We start from the raw sequence: 23,592 nt of genomic DNA on the forward strand, positions 1-23,592 counted from the left end.
TTCACTGTTCTTAAAAAAGAGATTCACAAAACAAACATCATGTCAGAGGCTGATGAATTGTTCCCTGGGAAAACATATTACCCCTTTACCTACCCATCAGTATTTTAGTCTTAAAACACTCTCCTTATGGTCTGTCTTTGGTAATGTTTTTTAAACTGCTTTTTATAAGGGAATGCTTTGAATTGAAATTTTAAAGCACAGGATTGATAATTGTTAGTGTAAATTACTAAAGGACCGTGCTCAACAAAAGCAGGAAAGTCAACCATGTGTACTCTGTTTACCTTACAATCCCAGATTAAGAGAGAAAAAGGCAAGCATGTTATTTTGCCGTTATGTGCAAATCAAATCAGCCTCTATTTTTTTTAATTCAGAAATATCCATTGATTACCTATTTCTTATGAGAGCACTGTAAAGTAGCATAGAATTAATTTAAGGGAAATAATTCTTGCTGTTAATAAAATGAATTCACCATTACCAACCAAATCAATGTTTGGATTATTTGAGTAGTATTTGTTCTAGAATTTCTTCTTGGATACTGAATAATTCATGTGGTTCTCTCAGAGCAGCAGTTTTTGATTTTTAATTATTGGTTCCCTTCTCCTACCTCTTTTTTTTTTTTTTTTTTTTTTTTGAGACGGAGTCTGGCTGTGTCTCCCAGGCTGGAGTGCGGTGGTGCAATCTCGGCTCACTGCAAGCTCCGCCTCCCGGGTTCACACCATTCTCCTGCCTCAGCCTCCCGAGTAGCTGGGACTACAGGTGCCGCCACCACGCCCGGCTAATTTTTTGTATTTTTAATAGAGACGGGATTTGACAGTGTTTGCCAGGATGGTCTCAATCTCCTGACCTCGTGATCCTCCCGCCTCGGCCTCCCAAAGTGCTGTGATTACAGGCGTGAGCCACTGCGCTGGGCCCCCTTGTCCTACCTCTTACATCCAAGACATTGGTAAGTTGTTTTGGCTGCCTCATCTCCAAAATACATCCTGAATCTGACCATCCCACTCTTGACACCTTACTACATTTTCAGTAGCCTTGCAAATTTTTCAAGGTGTCTTTTAACCTTGAGTCCCTTAGGACTGCCACAGTTTCTTATATTTTCAACTGGTGCCTTGGGGAATACTCATAAGAAGAAAGTTGTGAAGGGAGAGAACAGGATCAGATGCTTTTGCACGTCAGTCTTGTGTTTTTCTCTTCCAATCACTGTTTAATGCTGAGATTTGGAAAAGATGTGTGAGGAGAGTTAATGAAGCCAGGTTAGAATATCTGGCTGAATTCTAACGTGTTTTGACAGGATGTTATCTCAAACTACTAGGAAACATGGGATATATGTGGGCATTTCCCCCATTGCGATGCTCTCAATTTGAGGGCTACAAATAGATATGGTAGTGCCAAGAGTCAATAGTATCTGAATTAGGGTTCTCCAAAGAAAAAGAACAAGTAAGATATGTAGAGAAAGATTTATTTCAAGGAATTGACTGGTGATTGTGGAGACTGACAAGTTCAAAATCTACAGGGTGGGCCAATACACCAGAGACCCAAGGAAGAGCTGATGTTTCAAGTACAAAGGCAATTCTGCTGGTAGAATTCTCCCTTCACCTGTTGGATGAGGCGCATCCACATTATGGAGAGTAATCTGTTTTACTCAAAGTCTACTGCTAATTGCATGTAGAAAATACCTTCACAGCAACATAGACTACTGTTTGATCAAACGCCTGGGTACCATGGCCTAGCCAAACTTGACACATAAAATTAACTATCACAGTATCCTTAAAACTAAATTCCAAAAGCTGGGAGTGGTGGCCCACAGCTGTAATCCTAGCACTTTGGGAGGCCAAGGTGGGTGGGTCGCTTGAGGCCAGGAGTTCAATACCAGCCTGGGCAACATGGCAAAACCCCATCTCTGTGAAAAAATACAAAAATTAGCTGGGTGTCATGGCGCATGCCCATATTCCCAGCTAATTGGGGGGCTGAGGCAGGAGGATTGCTTAAACCTCAGGAGGTTAAGGCTACAGTGAGCTGAGATTGTGCCACTGCACTACAGCCTGGGTGACAAAGTGAGACCTTGTCTCAAAAAAAAAAAAATTCAAAAGAAACTCAACTTCAAAATATAAAGTCATAAATTCAGTATGTAGAAATTATAAATATTTTATTAATTTATCTTGTAAAGGGGATGTAGCACGTGATGTATTTGGAAGAAGAATTAATACTTTATAAGGCTTGTGATGCCCCTTATATTCAGCTGTGATAACCAACATTAGTATATGTTTGTTTTCACACTTTGCGAGGAGGCATCATCCCGATTTTACAAATACACAAAAGACTCATCACTGACCAACCTGTGACCGGGTGCAGTGGCTCATGCCTGTAATCCCAACGGTTTGGGAGGCTGAGGCGGGTGAATCACTTGAGCACAGCTGGAGACCAGCCTAGGCAACATGGCAAAACCCTGTCTCTACAAAAAATACAAAAATTAGCTGAACGTGGTGGCTGGCTCACGCCTGTAGTCCCAGCTATTTGCGGGGCTAAGGCAAGAGGATCTCTTGAGCCCGGGAAATTGAGGCTGCAATGAGCTGTGATCGCACCACTGCACTTCAGCCTAGGTGACACAGTGAGATGCTGTCTCAAAAACAAAAACAGTGACCAACCTACGACCCAAGCAACCGCAATGTTTGTGACTGTGGACTCTGTTGTTAATTCCGTCAGTTGGTTATCTTAGAGATCAAAGAATACTTGGAAAGTTAACATGGAAATGATTCCTTCCATATATGTATTATATAATTTAAAAAGTTTCAGATTATGAGAACGTTAAATGAAGTAAAGTTGTTAAGTCATTGGAAGTTAATGGATTTGGTTTAGCACAGAGAGAAAGGATGCTTTTAAAGTGAATAGAAAAAATAAAGACAAATAATTTACAATCAGTTAAGGACTAAAACAGGAAGAGTCTGAAAAGTGGATGCTGAAACAGGAGGAGTATCCTCTCAGGAAGTACTTTCCTTCCTTCCTCTCCTTTCCACCAACATTTGTTCCATGGCTTCCTCTCTTCAAACCACACCTTGTAAACCCTTTTATGTGCTCTGTTCACAACAAGAAGAATTTCTTGTGCTGTTCCATACTGGGTTTTAACTGATAAAATGCACACACACACAAAAGGCCAAATGCCTTTTTACACAGGAGATTAACTTTATTCAGTCTTTAAGCTGAAAGCAAGTACAGTTAGGATATATAGCAGGCGACAGTTTCCATATGTTCTAGGAAAGTGGAGCTGTATTATTTATAGTTTACAACATGTTGTATAAAATTAAAGCTAGCAAGGGGGCTCCTAGAGAGGTAAATTAAACAAAGAAGGGAAGACTTAGAGAACTCTATTTTGCTATAATCAGAGAACATGCCTATAAGATAGCACTAAAAAAAATTTAACATTAAGCAATATGCAAAAGTAGTTGGGGTGTTTACAATAGCTTAAATTCTAAAATTAAAAAGGACATTGAAGACTGAGAAGGGGAAAAACACCTTAATTTTGTAATCTTAATAGACAAATGTTTCATAAAAGCAGGAGTAAATAAATGTAATTAAAAAGGTGTATCTTCCAAAGTGCAAAGACACGTTACAAGAAATCAGGTTGCTCTTTGACCCACCAGTCTCAAAACACATTAGACTGCAGCAAGTAATAATTGCTTCCTCATTTAGATTAGACAATGAGTGCTCTCTGCAAGCTTCTCTCCTCTAAATAGACTGTAGAGAGTAATTGAAACAAGTTATACGGGGAAGTGGAGTGACCGATTCCTCAAAGTGTGGGAGCAGAGCTATGGTAACCTCTTGAGCCTAGCCTTCATCCTGTTCCTATTTAGGGAATCCGCGGGGCAGCCAGTGTTGAGTGCAGTCTGCAGTTCGCCAGCTTTATTGTTCAGACTTGAAGGGAAGGTCACATGCCCTCTTTGACAGAGAGGTTTATGGGTTCTCTCTAATTAGCAGCACCCTCCACCAGACAGACTGTTGGCCACTTTCCAAGAACGGGGCTTGGTAGCGGCCACTGATGAAGGAGAAAACAAGGTTATTTACCCTGCGACTGTAATTCTTGGCACAAGTTCTCCCTTTACACTCAGACACGTTTTTCTTTTGTTCCAACTTGCCTTTGGAATTCTGATTAGGGCGTTAAGGGAGGGTAATGCAGCTATATATTTAGTGGTGTAAGCAACCCATATGTTGGCCTCAGATACTTTTTACTATTCTAAGATCTCATACCAAAAGAGAGAAAGAAAAAGGAAAACGAAAAGGGCAGCGTAGTCGAGCGTTGCTTGCAAATGTAACTGCTTAAGCACATGCCCACACACAACCCCAGAAAAGGAAGTTTAATTTGCAACATCTATAAAATAACGACAGTTGTATGGTAGGACACAGAAATCCCAGCGGTAAAGTGTGATTGGGCTCAGCTATTATAGGAGTGTTAAAAGAGTACCGGGAATATATTTGGCTTGTCCTGTTCTGTCGGTTCTGCAGGCCGGTGGATTAAGCTGATAGAAATGCTTTTTGGTTGATTTAAACCAGATGCTCCGACTATTTTTGTCCCGTTTGCAGGCGCAGAAGCTCTGCATAAGGCAATACTGCCCCCCTCGGCCGTCCGCCAACTGCAAGGCATAGGAGCCTGGTCTCCACTAGCCACCTCGGCCATAAAACCCTTTCAAGTCCCTATTATTATTCCAGGCACATTCCAAGGGGATTGAGTCACAGAGTTCACTTGGCTTTTCTCGTGCCCTGAACTGCCTGTACCAGGTGGAATACGACTCTCAACTTCAAATATGGAATCCAAAAGCGGTCAAAGAGCGCTTTAGAGCAAGCCCCAGATGCGAACTCTACCGCCACTTCTCCCCCTCCCCCACCTGGGGTTTGCTGGCTACGCAGCTGTAGTCCCACGCCAGCACTAAGGTCGGCTGGTCGACATATGAGGGTTTTCTTTGGGGCATCCTGTAGAACTGCCCTATTTTCTCTACCACTTTGAGAAGCCCCAAGGGCTGCTCGGCGGCGAGGCACAGACTGGGCTGGAAACTTTTCCTTTGGGCAGTGAGTCCCGGAGAGCCAGGAGGCCCAGGCTCCCCCCCCGGGAGCCTAGGGGGCTTGAGGTTCTGCGGGCTTTTAAGTCAGCTAGGAGGGAAAACTCCCAGCCCCTCCCACGCGTCCGCCCAGACTCGCCGGCCGCCTGCCCCGGGCAGGGAACGCGCACATCTGGCGGCCCAGGAGCCACATCTGATGCACGTAACCCTCGGCACCCAGATGTCCCAGAGGCCGGGAGAATCAAAGAACGCCAAGGGCGGGGCGGCCGCGGCTGCGGCTCCTCCCTCGGACAGCGGGAGTCCAGATGCGGGGGGGGCGCTCTCCAGGGCCGAGCTGGGAGGTTGTGGTGCAGGGCGGGTGGGTGCAGTGAGGCAGGAGCCGCGCTGGGGGGCTGGGCTGGTGGGAGGGAAGCTGGAGCCTCGCCGGGGAGAGGAAGGCGGCGGTTGGGTGCTGGAGGGCGCTGGTGCCGTGCCAGTGGGCGGTGGCGGCTTGCGCCATCCCCCCAACCGCCGTCACCGTGCCCGCCCCACTGCGTGGGATTTTATAACCTAGGTCCCCGGGAGGTGGTGGTGGAGGGAGGGGCGGCGGGGATGTTTCCGGGGCGGGGGAGGGGCGCACTGCTCCAGGTCTGGAACGAGGGCGGGGCTCCCCTCTGCTTCTCGCCTCTGTTCCTGAGCTGAGACGCAGGCGTTTCCTGGCGCGGAGCGACTCGCCCCCCAGCTCCCCTGCATAGTCCTGGGAGTCGGGATGCGGGTCAGCCCAGATGACCCGACTCGGAGATCCTCGATCCCCTACCCAAGTCTTTAACCGGAGAGGGAGAAGCTACCAATGTCCTCCAGACGTTCTCCAAAGCCCGAGCTGCCTGGAGAAGCCTGCGCAGGGCGGGGGCGCCCCTCAGACGTTTGTTTGCACGTAGGGGTTTTGACGTTTCGCTAAGCAACAGCGTTTGCCAGGGAATCAGGGCTGTTTCGAAGAGCTTGCGTTTATTGGATGCTCCCATCTTGAACAAATCGTTTCCATTCGATTTGTTTAACCAAGGCGAGGGCGGACTGTGTTCTTACTTAAAAGCTGTCCTTCATCCAAGCTGTCCTCAGATTTTCATTTAAGGGTGTCATAACACCCCAGGTCGTTGCGCAAATGTTTTGTGACAATTTAGAAAACCAGAGGGGGGAAAATATCCTTAGAGAAAAAAATCATAACCAACAAGAAAATTATGTTAAATGATGTTGGTCCTTTTTCATTGGATGGTCCCAGTTGACGCATACTCTCTTTCAAACCCAGTGACTATTCAGAGTCTTCAATTTATGGCAAATCTCCCGTTGGGGGCAAAGTGCATGAATGGGTCCCACCTTATTCACCAGCTGAAACTGTGAACAAGCCTTGGGGTTTCCTCTCCCAAAGACTGCCAGGCTTCACTGAGAATCAAAAGAAAATAGGGTATTAAATGCCTGCGGTTAGTTTTCAAATATGAACTCTTCCATTGCCTACTTCTGTGACTCGTGGCAAATTACTCAATCTCTTATGCCCCTGGTGCTGCTTAGAGACAGGGTCTCACTGTGTTGCCCAGGCTAAAGTACAATGGCACGATCCTAGCTCGTTGCAGTCTCAAACTCCTGGGCTCAGACTATCCTCTGGCCTCAGCCTTCCAACGAGCTAGGGTTACAGTCGCATGCCACCACACCTGGTTAATTTTTTATTTTTGTTTTTTAGAGATAGGGAGTCTCACTGTGTTGCCCAGGCTCGCCTGAAACTCCTAGCCTCAAGCATTCCTCCCAGCTCAGCCTCCCAAAGTGTTGGGATTACAGGCGTGAGCCACCATGCCTGGCAAGCTTCATTATTTCTAAAATGTAACTGTACATTTTAGAGTAGCATAGGGGTGGTGTAAGGGTTAAGGATTAATGATAGTACAAATCAAGTGCTTAACACAAAGTTTGATGCATAGGAAGGACATAATTGTCATTATCAATGTAATTAGACTGTTTACCACCAAAATGAAAGGTGTGGGCAATGGTAACTAGGTAGCCTCCAGAGATCCTTTTTTAAAAGGAGTATGAGTTTTAATACACTGGTTGAATGAATAAAACCCACAACACTCTAGGCACATCTCCAGTCCTTCCCCTGGCAGAATTTTCAGTCTAACTAGAGGAAATTGGATGAAATGATAGTGATGCACACATGGTCTTTCATCATACTGTGAAAGCCTTTTAAAACATGGATTTGACTTCTGGGTTTCCCATTATAACCTCTTCCCAAAGAAGATTATTCGTTCTTTCAGAATATTTCACTAGGGTGATGATAAGGTATTACAGATGTATGTTGAAAACATCTCTTTTTCTGCATAGCCCCTTCTTCCTTTGGAATTTTAGAAGAATCTGATCAAGGCAACCTCTGTATTAAGTGAAAATTTGGGAACTCAAAAATATATTAGATGCACAGAAAGTGCAATTCTGAAAAGGTCAGGGCTATTGTGTATAGAGGGGAGCTGCTGAAACTATAGGAGTCTTTTAAATTTTTCAGGCTCAGCTTCCTTTGCTTTAAAGTTAAAGAAGGGTTGGACTAGTTCTTCCTTCCTACACTCAAACTCTTTGGTTTCAAAGGTAGCTGTGTCCAAGGGGTATTTTCTGTGTATTCCAGAGCCCTGACCAGGAAGGGAAGGACTTTGAGAGGCTTTGGGCTTGACAAAATATCATGGCCAAGTGTGATGGCTCACACCTGAAATCCCAGACTTTGGGAGACTGACACAAGAGGATCGTTTGAGCCCAGGAGTTTGAGATTAGTGGGCAACATAGTGAGACCCTGTCTCTTAACCAAAAAAAAAAAAAAAAAAGAAAGAGAAAAAAAAAATCGTGGAGTGATGAGAGAAGCTAAGGAACTCAGACCAGTACTGAATTATAACCAGGTGTATGTACTAACGTATTTCTTTTTGTTTGTTTGTTTTTGTTTTGAGACAGAGTCACGCCCTGTCACCAGACTGGAGTGCAGTGGCACAATCTCGGCTCACTGCAACCTCCACCTCCGGGGTTCAAGCGATTCTCCTGCCTTGGCCTCCTGAGTAGCTGGGGCTACAGGTGCATGCCACCATGCCAGCTAGATTTTTTAAAATTTATTTTTAGTAGAGATAGGGTTTCACCATGTTGGCCAGGATGGTTTCGATCTCTTGACCTCATGATCCACCCACCTCAGTCTCGCAAAGTGCTGGGATTACAGGCATGAGCCACCGCGCTGGCCGTATTTCTTTCTTCAGTTTTTTTCTTTTTTTTTTTTTTGAGATGAAGTCTCACTCTGTCGCCCAGGCTGGAGTGCAATGGCACGATCTCGGCTCAGTGCAACTTCCACCTCCCAAGTTCAAGCGATTCTCCTGCCTCAGCCTCCCAAGTGGCTGGGACTGCAGGCGCATGCCACCACGCCAGGCTAAATTTTGTATTTTTAGTAGAGATGAGATTTCACCATGTTGGCCAGGCTTGTCTGGAACTCCTGACCTTGTGATCTGCTTGCTCAGCTTCCTAAAGTGCTGGGATGACAGGCATGAGCCACAGTGCCCGGCCAACGTATTTCTATATATATAGTGGATATATTAATATATACGTTATATATTTTTTAAAAATAAGAGGTACATATGTATTTATTTCTAGCATATCTATAGTAGAGATTCTGTATACACACAAATCACCCGGTAAGTTTTCCTAATACCTTACCTACAAAAAAGGTAGAATTTTCTTCTTCTGTCTATGATTGTGGCCTGAAGGATGACTTTTCAGCAGCAGAAGGGACTGGAATGGAAGGTGTCCATGATTTTGGCTGGAAGAGAGAAGTGTGCCCTCTTGTGGGTCGCCTGTCATGTTCTCAGAAAGTTCCTCAAGATAGAACTGTGGCCTTTGTGGTCAGGGCTCTAGTCCCATTTTACCTTCAGATGTCTCCGCAATTTTTTTCTCATCATCTTCCCTGAAAAATATTTCCCAAATAATAACACAGCTCCCTCAGCTCCCTAAATTATCTCTCTCACACTCCACATCCAGTGGATCAGCCCCTCCTCTCAGGTCTAATTTTTTTTTTAAACTTTTATAAGTTTAATGTTGTCACTGTATGTTTACATATTCATTGGTACAATTTACATCAAGTTTTATACTTATCCTTTTTTGCAAATATATCATGTACACAAAGATACATATTCAATAACTGAGAAACAAGTGAAACTTCTGATCTATACTTTCCGGTTTGTTCAATCCTGTTACTTCTGATAAGGATCATCAACATACCAGTTTCGCCTCTCTCAGAGGATGTCGCCATTGGAGTTTACTCTGGGTTTTATTGCAGAATACAAATTCCCTCAATCGCTTTTTTCCTGCAGGTGCCTTTTTCCATAATTTTTTTCTTATAACCAGACTTTCTCCTCACCCAAAGGCCACAATGAAGTCGAAGAAACCTGTAGATGACAGCTTTCACAGTCTTTCTCTTGCCTTTTCGTGTATTGAAGTATGTTAGAGATCTGACTGGCAGCTTCAGGACACTTGGAAGCAAGGGGGCCACTCTATTAAGGATCACTGAAGTATGCCCACATGTCAGGTATCTCTCAGATGTGATAAGTCGGAGTGGAGGAAACAACTGGTGTCTGAATATGACTAAAACGTCCTGTGGACAATGCAGAAATAAGAGAGGCATTCTTGACACAGTTTCGGTAGGCTGAAGATGCCAAAACATTCAAAGGCCATTGGATTCCTAAAGCTGCCCTCACCGCACCAGCAAAGGCAGAGGCAGCCATCCCTCTCAGCTCTAATTTATGGATATGGATGTATCCCAAACCCCATCCCTTCTTACTACCTCCTGCACTAGCAACTAGTCCAAACCACCATCATTTCTTGGCCAACCTGCTACAATCACCTCCTAATTATTTTCCCTGCTTCCACTCCTTCACCATATATTTCATTCTCCACACAGCAGCCAAAGTGGTTTTTTAAAAAAATACAAATGAAACGTGCTCACTCTCCTATTCAAAATCCTTTAGTAGTTTCTTTTCACACTTGGATAAAATCCACACTCCCTCACCACAGCCTATATGACTGGACTCTTGCCTAATCTTCTCACCTCATCCTCTATCACTTTCTTCCCTGTTCACTCATCTCCGGGAACTGGCCTTGTCACTGTTCCTCAGAAATATGAAGCGGGCTACTACTTTAGGGTCTTGCATTTGCTGTTTCCTCCGTTTTCAACCCCCAGACCATCACATGGCTTTCTCTCTTACCTCACTCAGGTCTCTGCTCAAATGTTGCCTCAGAGAGGACTTCCCTCATCACCACACCTAAAATAAATGAAGCACCATAGCCATAGCCATTCCCTAACCAATTGCCCTACTTTATTCACTTTCACATCTCTTATCAAATATCCTGTTTACCTGTTTACTTGATGATTGTTTGCTTTACCTCTAGAATGCACGTTCTATGAGTGTAGGGTCTTGGTCAATCTTGTTCAACAAGGAACCTCCAGTCCAAAACTGTGCCTGTCATGGAAAAGGCAGCCAGTAAATATGCAAATCAAACTACGGTCACTCAGTGACAGAGAGAAAAAGAATGAGAACAATTTAAATAGTATGAGGAAGTGTGTTTATTTTTGCTCAGTAAGTGTATGCACTAGAACAGGTATGAGATGGGAGATGTGAATCTACTTTCTCTCTTAGTTCACCTATGCTATTCACAGTATGATCAGTGTGCCATGCTGGGTGTTTAAAGATGCTGATAGTTTGAACAGCATGGTCCTTACATGCAGAGAAGTTCCATAATGAGTTTGAATCCTGGATTCACCACGTTAGTGTGTGACCTTGGGGAAGTTATTTACCCTTTCAATGCCTCAGTTTCTTCATCCGTGAAATGGGGCCAATAATAGTACAACCTCTGTAGGATTGTTATAAGGATTAAATTAATAATATAAACTTCTTAGAACAGTGCCTGGAGCATAATAAGCGGTGTCTGAGTATTTTTAAAGCAAACCTATTTGGCTGTACTTGGTTCTCCCCTTTCTTGGGGACTTAATAACTTGAGTACTTGTAAGATACTACTCTGCCCAACACTTTGGGAGGCTGAGGCGGGTGGATCATAAAGTCAGCAGATTGAGACCATCCTGGCTAACATGGTGAAACCCCGTCTCTACTAAAAATACAAAAAAATTAGCCGGGTGTGGTGACGGGCACCTGTAGTCCCAGCTACTGGGGAGGCTGAGGCAGCAGAATGGCGTGAGCCTGGGAGGTGGAGCTTGCAGTGAGCCAAGATGGCACCACTGCACTCCAGCCTGGGCGACAGAGCAAGACTCTGTCTCAAAAAACAAAAAACAAAACAAAACAAAAAACAAAAAAAACTACCCTGAAGTGACTGGCACTGGAATTTTCATTATGCTTTTAGACCAGTAATATTAATTTTAGCACCAAGTGCAGTAATTACTTTATAACCATTTCTAGTCTAGCATTTTTGCTTAGCCATAGATTCCATTTAAGCCAAAATACCCCTAACTTTGCAAAAAACTGTACCATCAGGGGTCACCACCCAATTATAGTTGAACAAAAGATGTTTCTGGCTGGGCGTGGTGGCTCACGCCTGTAATCCCAGCACTTTGGGAGGCCAAGGCTGGTGGATCACAAGGTCAGGAGTTCAAGACCACCCTGGCCAATATGGTGAAACCCTGTCTCTACCAAAAATACAAAAATTAGCCGGGTGTGGTGGCAGGCGCCTGTAGTCTCAGCTACTTGGGAGGCTGAGGTAGCAGAATGGCGTGAACCTGGGAGGCGGAGCTTGCAGTGAGCCAAGATCGTGCCACTGCACTCCAGCCTGGGCAACAGAGCAAGACTCTGTCTCAAAAAAAAAAAAAAAAGTTTCTTCCTTTTTAATTCTGTAGGCTTTTCTTGGCCGGCATTTCCATAACATAATATTGTTATTTGGTAGTTGACTGTCAGTCAGCTCTACAGAAAAATAAATACCAGTGATCTTGCTAAACCTGTGTACTAAATCATTCCTGAACTAAGGGAGTGGGCCAGATAACCTTTGGAAGGCTTTTTAGCTCTGTTTTTCTGTGGTTTTCATAAAATGAAAATAACTCAGAAATGAGAGGTTCTAGATTTTGCACTATGTGAACTGGACCTGGATGCTTTGTGAATCATGGACAATTGGAATAGTTTAAACTCAGCTATATTATTTGGAACAGATTAGGTCCATATTCAAGTTTAACAAGAGTGAAACCTGTTTGAACTGTGAACAGGCTATCAGCACCCTTCCCGGCTCAGCTTTTCACTTCTCTTTCTAGGGCCTTGACTCATTCATATATAACTGTATGAATGCCTCTTTAGAAAGAACTGCAAACACCCCCAACTAGTTTTGTTAAAACCTCCTTGAGGTTATTCTACATATGATTCATTAATAAACACCTTCTGCAGTCTTTACCTTAGTTATGATCCCATAAGTCAGGCATTTATTCATCAGTAAATATTCACTGAGGGCTTAATATGTGCTAGGAATTGTGCTGGTGCTGGTCACTTAGTTGTCCAAGTTAGAAACCTAGGAGTCGGGCCAGGCACAGTGGCTCATGCCTGTAATCCCAGCACTTTGGGAGGCCGAGGTGGGAAAATCACCTGAGGTCAGGAGTTCGAGACCAGCCTGGCCAACATGGTGAAACCCCGTCTCTAGTAAAAATACAAAAATTAGCCAGACGTGGTGGTATGTACCTGTAATCCCAGCTACTCAGGAGGCTGAGGCAGGAGAATCACTTAAACCTGGGAGGCAGAGGCTGCAGTGAGCCGAGATCATGCCACTGTACTCCAGCCTGGGCAACAGAATGACTCTGTCTCAAAAAAAAAGAAACCTAGGAGTCATCTTAAATATACCCCCCTCACTCACTCCCCACATGTTAGATCAGCCACCAAACTGGCACCAATACTACCTTCTAAATATCTCTTGAAGTTTTGTTCTCCTCTTCACTCGCTTCTGGTGCCACTATGTTGGTAAAGGTGGTGTAAGCCCAGCTACTGCTGAAAGCAGGGCAGGAAGCAGTCTGCTAAGGAGGGGGAGGAAGAGGGGTAGATGGGACGCAATGAGATGCACTGTTATACTGTTTACTGTTGTGCAGTCATACACCAAGTCACTCAGCAGGCATGGGACATCCCTGGAAGGGTTAACAAGGAAGAACTCCATCTTGGACTATTCCACATGAGAAAAAAGAGCGAGTGTGTGTTCCTGTCTCTCTCCTGGATCCATTTGCCATTGGTGAAGGTTTACCTCATGTAGAGATAAACACCCCTGCACTGGATTGTGTCATCTGGCCGCTTGGTGGCTCTCAGGAAGGCCGATCCCAAGCCCAAGGTGTGGTACTTGTTCCAACTTCAAAAATAAAGCAACAGGCACTCTGGAGATCTCAGAAAGTACACAAGGTTTGTTTCTCAATATAAACAAAGACCTCAGAGTTTTTTCCTTCAGATTCTTGCAGACATCTACTAAGAGGACTTTATACCTCTCACTTACTCCCTTCTAACCCATTTGTTACACTGCACCTACGATGATCTTTGCCAGACTCAAATCTTTCACTAGCTCTCCTTAAACTCTAGGATACATTCTATGATCTCTCCTTGCCTGCTTTCCAGTCCTCTTATTACAGAGAATTTTTACCAATTGAGTCAGATGGTCATTCCTCTCAAGCTCTTTGTTAGCATTTATTGGTTTATTTTTATTTTTGATACAGAGTCTTGCTCTGTCACCCAAGCTGGAGCGCAGTGGCACAATTTCGGCTCACTGCAACCTCTGCCTCCCGGGTTCAAGTGATTCTTGTGCCTCAGCCTCCCAAGTAGCTGGGATTACAGGCACTCACCACCACACCCTATTTTTTGTATTTTTAGTGGAGACGGGGTTTTGCCACGTTGGCCAGGCTGGTCTCGAACTCCTGACCTCAGGTGATCCTTCCACCTCAGCCTCCCAAAGTGTTGGGATTATAAGCTTGAGCCACCGCTCCCGGCCTATTGGTTTATTTTATGACTCTAAAGTAATATACTTATTATAGGAAAATTGGAAAATACAGAAAATATGAAAAAGGAAATAAAAATCACTTTCCTTGAGGAAGAAACTTCTATTAACATTTTGGAGTATATCCTGGCCATATTTTTTTCTATGAACATATGTACATTTTTTTGAAATCTCAGAGGCATATCTTAAATAAAAATTGTACTTTAACAGTTGCTGCACTGAAGTTAATACTCAACCAAAAGTATGTCAAGACCACCCAAATGGTTCAATTTGATAAATGCATTTTACTACAATTTTTAACTTTTTTTATTTTATGTCTTCCCTACTTAAGCATGAAAAAGGGTAAGTTTACATTTTAGAAATATAACACATTAAGAAGCCCTCTACAAACATAACCCTTTGCCAATATATTTTCCCAATTATTTCCCAACATATTTCCCAAATACTGCTTTGTTTTAAATACAATTACTTAATAATAAATAAACTTAGATAACAATCTAAAATTTGTAAATGCAACTGTTAATGTTTGCTTTGTTATATTGGAAGAGAAAATTTAAAGCAGTTATAATAAACTGTTTGCTACCTCATAGCCCAAAACTAGACAAAATTTGCCCTATATTAATTGAGCTTAACAAAAATTGTTTGTGATTCTGTAAATACCAATATAATATTTTTACTGTATTATAAATAAATTGATGTATTAGCATCACAAATTACTCTTTTCTCCCAGTCAGCCTATGAAATATGAACTTTCCATGGTAGTTGATAAAAATACCATGTGTTAAAAAAAAAAATCACACAGTCAAGACTAGAATTTGAAAATAATAGCAGAAGTTGATATTTAAAATCACCAAACCCTATTAAAACTACAACAGCATCTTTAAACAAAAAAAATTAAGCCACTAAAAAATGAATGCTTGTATAGACATAATGAAATTAGAACAAACCTATATTAATATTATGAAAACACATCAAGTTTCTATTAGAGGAACAGAATCTACACTATCCTAACTTTTTGAAGAATTATTTTGAATATAAACTTTTAGGGTACAAATGGCATCATACAAAAATGACCTTAGAAAGACGGTTATGATTCTGATTTTGGGACATTAAACTTTTTAATAACTGGAAACCCTTGAGAAAATATTAACACATTTATAAATGAAAGACATCTCTTGTTTAGTGATTTATTACAGAACTACTTAAGGTTCATTAGATAAGCACTCAAGTTATTTTATTCATATTAATACTTAATACAATTAGAAAAAACATTGCTGTTAGTCATGTTTTATTTTATACATTATATTATTATCTTAGACCTTCAATTAAAGGTATTAAATCATAGAAAGCAAAGCATAACACTCTTAATGAAAATACTAAAATTCCAATTATATTCAAATTGCAGTTATTTTTAAAATCTGTTTTCAAAAGTTTATATATATACACACACATATTTTACTGCTTTGTTTTAAATATAATTAATAATAAATAAACTTAGATAACAATCTAAAAATCATAAATATATACACACATATATTAGATATATATGTATTTTTTGAAACAGGGTTTCACTCAGTCGCACAGGCTGGAGTGCAGTGGTGTGATCTCAGCTCACTGCAGCTTCAATCTCTGAGGCTCAAGTGATTCTCCCACCTCAGTCTCCCAAGTGGCTGGGACTCCAGGTGTGCACCACCACACCTGGCTAATTTTTGTTTTTTGGGCTTTTTTTGAGATGGAGTTTCATTCTTTTTGCCCAGGCTGGAGTGTAGTGGCACAATCTCAGCTCACCACAACCTCTATCTCCCAGATTCAAGGGATTCTCCTGCCTCAGCCTCCCAAGTAGCTGAGATTACAGGCATGTGCCACCACACCCAGCTAATTTTGTATTTTTGGTAGAGGTGGGGTTTCTCCATGTTGGTCAGGCTGGTCTGGAACTCCCAACCTCAGTTGATCCACCCACCTCAGCCTCCCAAAGTGCTGGAATTACAGGCGTGAGCCAAGGTGCCAGGCACACCTGGCTAATTTTTGTAGAGAATGGGTTTCACCATGTTGCCCAAGCTGATCTTGAACTCCTGACCTCAAGTGATCCTCCAACTTGGCCTCCCAAAGTACTGGGATTACAAGTGTGAGCCACTGTGCCCAGCCCCAAAGTTTATTTTTTAAAGCAAAATAATCTGATTCACGTTAATTACTAGCTAAACTTCATACTTAAAATACTAAGTTCTTTTCATTGTAAAAGCAAATTACAAATTTTTCCCATGTTTTTATAAAATATGTTTCTGCTGTATGTAATGAATCTAAGTCAGCATTCACAAAGGCTATCTGAAATTATTTTAGCTTTCAGCCCAATGTAAAATAAAACCTCAGTTATACATAAATAATTCAAAATTAGAATTTACAACGGAAATGTCAACAAGTCATAACTACTAGATTACTAATGAAGGTTTTCACTAAACTTCCCATGAAATGCATCAGATGGCAAAATGTGATAATTTCCAGAAAATTAAAGCTATCAGAGCTATAAGTGAGGAATATATTATATACTAAACTTTATCAAGGTCAAAGCTTTAAGGCTGTTAAAGTGATTAAGATATGAAGTAAACATCTCTGGAACATATAAACAGACCACAAACCAAAACATGTAAGTCACTTTATATTTGTTTATAACTCTATGTTTTTAATAATTATTTTTAAGATGAAAACATTTCTACACTGTGGCATGCAGTGATTTTTTTTATGTCTCCCTGATTACCATGCAGTCTTCAAACCCTCTCCCAGACTGGCGTTCTTTCATCAAGATTTCTCTCTGAAGTCAACTTGTCATATTTTCAGCAGGCTTTAGTGCTTTGGAGTCTTACAAAGTTCTTTCCTCTTCCTCCTAACCCAGGCTTCTGCTCCTATCCTCAGTTTCCTGTCCTCACCCTGGGTGGAAGAAAGGGAAGGCCTGCTTGAGTTTCTGCATTGCCTGTTAAACACCAGTTGCACAAAGGTATGGAGCACTGGGCTTGTGTATCTGGACTTCTTTCTGCCAATGCTCAGCCATTGCTTCTAACTGTACTGCGCTAATGGAGTGTCTCCTCTCTTACAACTTTTCTGCTCTGCCTGTTTCCAGAGAATCCAGCCACTAGCTCAGTCTTGCCTGAACCTATCTGGGTTTTTTTCTTTCTTTCTTTTCTCTTTTCTTTTTTTTTTTTTTTTTTTTTTTTTGAGACACTGTTATTGCTCAGGCTGGAGTGCAGTGGGGCAATCTTGTCTCACTTCAACCTCCGCGTCCCGGGTTCAAGCGATTCTCCTGCCTCAGCCTCCTCAGTAGCTGGGATTACAGGCATGTGCCACCATGCCCAGCTAATTTTTTTGTATTTTTAGTAGAGACTGGGTTTCTCCATGTTGGTCAGGCTGGTCTCGAATTCCCGACTTCAGGTGATCCGCCAGCCTCGGCCTCCCAAAGTGTTGGAATTACAGGTGTGAGCCACCATGCCCAGCCTATCTGGATATTTCTATCACTTCCCCACACAGATTTCCACCACCAAGAGGGGTAAGGTGTGGACACCAGCATCTGAACTCCTTTCTCTAACATCATATCTCTCCTTTTCTCTCCCTAAACTGAAAGTTTCCCTATACTTTCCTTTTTTAACTAGAAGGCTGTTCCTACATTGTCTTCTACTTCTGTGCAAGCTGGCATTTGCCCTTTCTCTTCCTTGGGGCCATAATGGTAGAATGGTGGCAGAGAAGCACAATTTATGGGAGGAATAAAAAACACATTGTTCTGGATTTTCTAGATAATTTTCATTATGCTATGATAAACAGTATCTAATGTTGCTGATAACATTACAGTTCAAAGCACTACCTTGTCTGTTATCTCCCTGTCATCATGTTACAACATGATGGTTGAGTTTCCAGGAAACAGATGCTGAGATGATGGAAATTTGCACACTAGAAGTTCCTGGGAGCGAGTGTTCTCAGGAACAGCATCTATGAGGAAGGGAAAGAAACAAGACGGGGCAGAGGGAGAGGTAGGACTGTTATATCAAAAGACTCAGCCCATCTCAAAAGGAGCTCTGGACTGAGATAGTTTTCATATTTTCCCCAGATTGAGGGAAGAGGGCCTGCCCTTCATAGCCCTGCATTGGATATGGGTCGCTTACTGGGAAGGGCCTGTGACATTGGATAAGTTGCCTTCAGCTGCAAGTAATTCTCTAGAGGGATTAAGCCGAGAACCCTTAGCTGAAAACCCCAGGTAGCTGGAGAATGAGTGTCGCAGTCCTGAAGGGGGACCTAGGGGACACACCACAGAATCCACTGTACATTACCAAAAGTGAAGTTGCTTCCTGCCTGTCATTGCACTTTATGCACGGGGACCCAGGGCTCAGGGAGATTAATTAGATCAAAGTTCCAGATCAAATACCTGATGTATGTATTTTATGTCATTTGGCCTTCCAAATAATTCGATCAGGTATAGCTTAATAACTTTCTTTTAAAGACAAGACCACTGAGATTCAAAAAGCTTAAATGATTTCTGCAGGTATTCAAGGCCAGCCAGTGGTGGAGGTAAGATCCATATCTGCCAATTGCACGTCTGTGCTTTTTGTAACTCACACACTGAGTTGATCTTGCCTAAATCGCTTGGATTAAAGAAATTTTAGGACTGGAAGAGACCTCCGAAAACAGTCCAACCCACTTACTATTCAAAGAAATAAAGTAACTTGGTAAATTGTTCAAGGAAATGAGGCTACTAATAACCTCTGTGCCTCAGTTTTCTTATCAGTTAAAATGGGATGAGCCGCCCACCTACAGAGGGGTTTTAAGACTCTAATGAGATAATAAATGCAACATAAACTTGAAACTTATTTAAATGGTACAGAATGGTCAGTATTTTGCCATTTAGACACTATGTTCGGAGTAAGAAGGACTTCCAGCTGTTAACAACAGCAGGGTCAGGCTTGTACGCCACAGTGTTACGTTTTAAGTTTTGGGGGTGCTTGCACAGAAAATGTTTTTGATTTAATAAATGATTTTATTAAATTCAGATTCCTATGAAAGGTAAACAAGTTTCCACGGGGTTTGTGGGGGAACACAAAACTTGCTTTCTGAAAAGTTTGGATTAGCGGTTAGAGCCTAAGAGGCTTTTGCTGTGAATAATTCTGACTGATACTCAGAATTCATAATCACGTAACTTCCTATTCTCTGATAAATAAAATAACACAGCTCAGCCTACTTTGGTGTAAAGGAAACACTGAAGTTCCTTCCTCTGAACTTCAGAACTGTTTGTGACATAAAAACAAAAGGTCCAAAATACTTTTGTCCTTTCCTTTGTCATGCAGGCTGAGTTCCTAAAACATAATAATTTAACAGAGTTAAAGTATTTGCTTTCTTTTTCTACCAACATCACAACTTCTGCTGTATTGAGTCCTTAGCACAGAGTTTGGGTTTTAAGAGGGTCTATAGACTGGTTGTTTGGATGTTTCTCTTCTGGAAAACTATGAGTAAATTTATATTCCATGCTTTTTTTTTTTTTTTTTTTTTTTGAGACAGAGTCTCGCTCTGTCACCCAGGCTGGAGTGCAGTGGCCGGATCTCAGCTCACTGCAAGCTCCGCCTCCCGGGTTCACGCCATTCTCCTGCCTCAGCCTCCCGAGTAGCTGGGACTACAGGCGCCTGCCACCTCGCCCGGCTAAGTTTTTGTATTTTTAGTAGAGACGGGGTTTCACTGTGTTAGCCAGGATGGTCTCGATCTCCTGACCTCGTGATCCGCCCGTCTCGGCCTCCCAAAGTGCTGGGATTACAGGCTTGAGCCACCGCGCCCGGCCCTATATTCCATGCTTTTAACATCACAAAATAGAAAGCTCTAGCCAATTTGTTGTTCATAACACCACCACCACTGCCACTATCTTTTCAAAGGATGAATTAGTCATCTTTGTTGCATGACAAATCACCCCAAACTTAAAACAATAATAATTCTCTTTCACAGTTTCTCTGGGTCTGGTGTAGTTTGGATGGGTGCTTGTGGTTGGGGGTCACTTGCAAGGTTGTAGTCAGATGTCAGCTAAAGCCTTTTGAATGCTTGACCAAGGCTAGAGGAACCACGTCCAAGGGGGCTCACTCACATGGCTGTTAGGATGGTGCTGGCTGTTGGTGGGAGATCTCTGTTCCTTTCCACATGAATTCTCCAGGGCTGCCTGAGTGTTCTCAGAGTACGGCAACTGGCTTCACCCAGGGTGAGCAATCCAAGACAAGACGGAAGCTGCAATGCCCTTATGGTCTAGCCTTAGAAGCCACCCATTGATAACTCTATTGGTAGCTCAGAACAGTTCTCAGCCCTAATTCATTGTGGGAGGAGAGTACGCAAAGAGATAAGTACAAGGAGGTGAGGATCATTAGGGACCAACTTAAAGGAGGAGGAGTAGGCTGATGTGTGAATTTTACTAATTTCAGTGTTCATGAATCAAGTATGTACATAGAGAGACATCTGACAGCACTCCCTGCCTTCCCCTGAAGGAGGAGAAATGTCGTGAAGCTAAAAGAGATTTATCATGGAAAATCCAAACCCTCCAGGACATTTACATAGCACTCAGAGAGGGCTGAGTGGTCCATCTGGGTGCCTCCTTCATCCTCTGAAACCAGGCAGGTCAACTCTCAGAATTCTGAGCCATGTTCCCAAATGGTTCTGTGATTTAAAGGCAATGTAGGCACAGCCAGAAATGGGAAATACTGTGTCCCATGCACCCGTGGGAGAAACTCTTCCCTCTTACTTCATATCTCAACTCTGCCAGAGTCATGACGCTATAAGTGTATCTTTTTTGGTTTCTTAGACAAAGTCTCACTCTGTCACCTGGGCCAGAGTGCAGTGGTGCAATCATAGCTTACTGCAGCCTCGAACTCCTGGGCTCAAGTGATCCTCACACCTCAGCCTCCTGAGTAGCTGGGAATACAGATGCATGTCACTTAGCCTGGCTAAATTTTTTTATTTTTTTATTTTTTGTAGAGACAGGGTCTCGCTTGATTGTCCAGGCCGATGTCAAACTCCTGGGCTCGAGCGATCCTCCCACCTCAACCTCCCAAAGTGATGGGATTACAGACATCAGATACCACGTCTGGCCCTAAAGGACTATTTAAAAACAGTAAATTTTTTTTTTATCCAGGTCAGTGGATAAATATAGAAGCCTACAAACGGCGGGTGGAGAGGGCAGGGGGAAAGCATATTCAGCAACTCTGGAGCATTCTCTGATCCAAGTGACCTTTCTTGACACTCAAGGTGGGAAATTCCCACTTGACACTCAAGGTGGGAAATTCAAAATTCAGAGGGAAAAATGTAAGAGCAATCCTATAAATCATTTAGTGTGAATTTGGTTTAAATTTATTCCACGTCAGAGAAGTTTCATTATTAATATAGTCAAAAGAGCATGTCCTAGCTTCAGATCTTTTCTGTTTATAAAGAATATTCCTCATATTCCTATTTGTATGAAAAATGTAATCTCTAATTGTATGCCTGATCTTTCCAGATTCAACCATCAGTAACTTTTTTGGAACGCCACATAAAGATCGAAATAAGAAAGGTCTGAGAAAATCATATTTTGCCAGAAACATTTAGGTTCCCCTCTCACTAACTATACATGTCATTTCCTCTGTAACATGGACATACTTGGTGAACTTTTCATGACTTGCACAACTTCCTTCATGGTCAAGATCACCTGGTCCTACACCTCTCAAAGTAATAAGCATAAACTGATAAGACCCTTAGTCTTTTTGAAAAAGAATACACCATTTATGTTTGACTAAAGATCTACATTTCTTATTGTTTTTATTTGACTTCTTTATTTGTCATGCATACTACAGACTGATTCCACCCGTAGCTCTCTCCCCACCAATGGTTTCTCTCACCTAGGGAATTGAGGTTTGACTTGTTTAAAAGGTTGCCCTGCAAAATGTATCCACGTATGTCTTCTCACTATATACACTGCTAACTGTAGGACAATAAAAATTATTATGAATATGTAATATGTAAACTATAATTAAATTTACTTCAGTTTTTCAAGATCACAGATTTGCATTACAAGTGATCACAACTAAACACAATATATCTAGATGCCCATTTACAAGTACACATGAGAGTACAAGTAAAAAGATGATGTAGACGTTAGTGGCGTGCTGTTTAGGGTTCTTTGGTTCAAACTGGGAAGAGGTGAATTCTCTCCAATACCCACACCTCAGGTGTTCAGTGACATTGTCTGCTGGCTTCCTGGGATACTGAATTGCCTGTTGAATGGAAAATTGAATGAAGAGAACTCCAAGCGTAGTTCATTTTTAAAAAATTTGTTTTTATTTCCATAGGTTTTTGGGGAACAGGTGGTAATTGGTTCCATGAGTAAGTTATTTAGTGGTGATTTGTAAGATTTTGGTGCACCCATCACCCGAGCAGTATACGCTGAACCCGATTTGTAGTCTTTCATCCCTCACCCCCTTCCCACCCTTTCGCCCTGAGTCCCCAAAGTCTGTTGTGTTATTCTTATGCCTTTGCATCTTCATAGCTTAGCTCCCGCCTATGAGTGAGGACATACGATGTTTGGTTTTCCATTCCTGAGTTACTTCACTTAGGTTAGTAGTCTCCAATTTCATCCAGGTTGCTGCAAATGTCATTAATTCCTTTTTATGGCTCAGTAGTATTCTATTTTATATATATACCACAGTTTCTTTGTCCACCCATTGATTGATGGGCATTTGGGTTGGTTCCACATTTTTACAATTGCGAATTGTGCTTCTATAAACATGCATGTGCAAGTATCTTTTTCATATACTGACTTATTTTCCTCTAGGTAGATACATCCAGGGGCAGTTCATTTCTTTTTTTTCTTTTTTTTTTTTTTCTTTTTCGTTTTTTTTTTTTTTTTTGAGACAGAGTTTTACTCTTATTGCCCAGGCTGGAGTGTAATGGTGTGATCTCGGCTCACCGCAACCTCTGCCTCCCAGGTTCAAACAATTCTCCTGCCTCAGCCTCCAGAGTAGCTGCAGTTGGGATTACAGGCGTGAGCCACCACGCCCGGCCATCCAGGGGTAGTTCATTTCTAAATGAGGACCCCAGTTAGCAGACTTTTGCATCATTCAGGTAGAGATTATAGTGGCCTAGATTAGCATGGTGGTGGTAATGGTGGTGATAATGGTGGTAGAGATGGAGAAGAGTAGAAGGACTTGGGATGGAGTTTAGAGTAGAATGGATAAAATGTTCTGATGAAGGCTGGGCGTGGTGGCTCACGCCTGTAATCTCAGCACTTTGGGAGGCTGAGGCGGGCAGATCACAAGGTCAGGAGATCAAGACCGTCCTGGCTAACACAGTGAAACCCCATCTCTACTAAAAATACAAAAAATTAGCCAGGTGTGGCGCCATGTACCTGTAGTCCCAGCACTTTGGGAGGCCGAGGAGGGTGGATCATGAGGTCAGGAGTTCGAGACCAGCCCTGGCCAATATGGTGAAACACCATTTCTACAAAAAAAATATATATATATATTAGCAGGGCATGGTGGTGTACACTTGTAGCTCAGGAGTTCAAGACCAACCTGGCCAA

General features: G+C 42.4%; 1 pseudogene; it reads right to left on the bottom strand.

Annotated features, from left to right (window-relative positions):
• Window positions 1–9,247: 9,247 nt before the first annotated feature.
• LOC105466155 (large ribosomal subunit protein bL35m pseudogene) lies at window positions 9,248–9,805 on the bottom strand (annotated as a pseudogene).
• Window positions 9,806–23,592: the final 13,787 nt, after the last annotated feature.

Source organism: Macaca nemestrina, chromosome 9, assembly GCF_043159975.1.
Source record: "Macaca nemestrina isolate mMacNem1 chromosome 9, mMacNem.hap1, whole genome shotgun sequence".
In the NCBI taxonomy this organism is placed as follows: domain Eukaryota; kingdom Metazoa; phylum Chordata; class Mammalia; order Primates; family Cercopithecidae; genus Macaca; species Macaca nemestrina.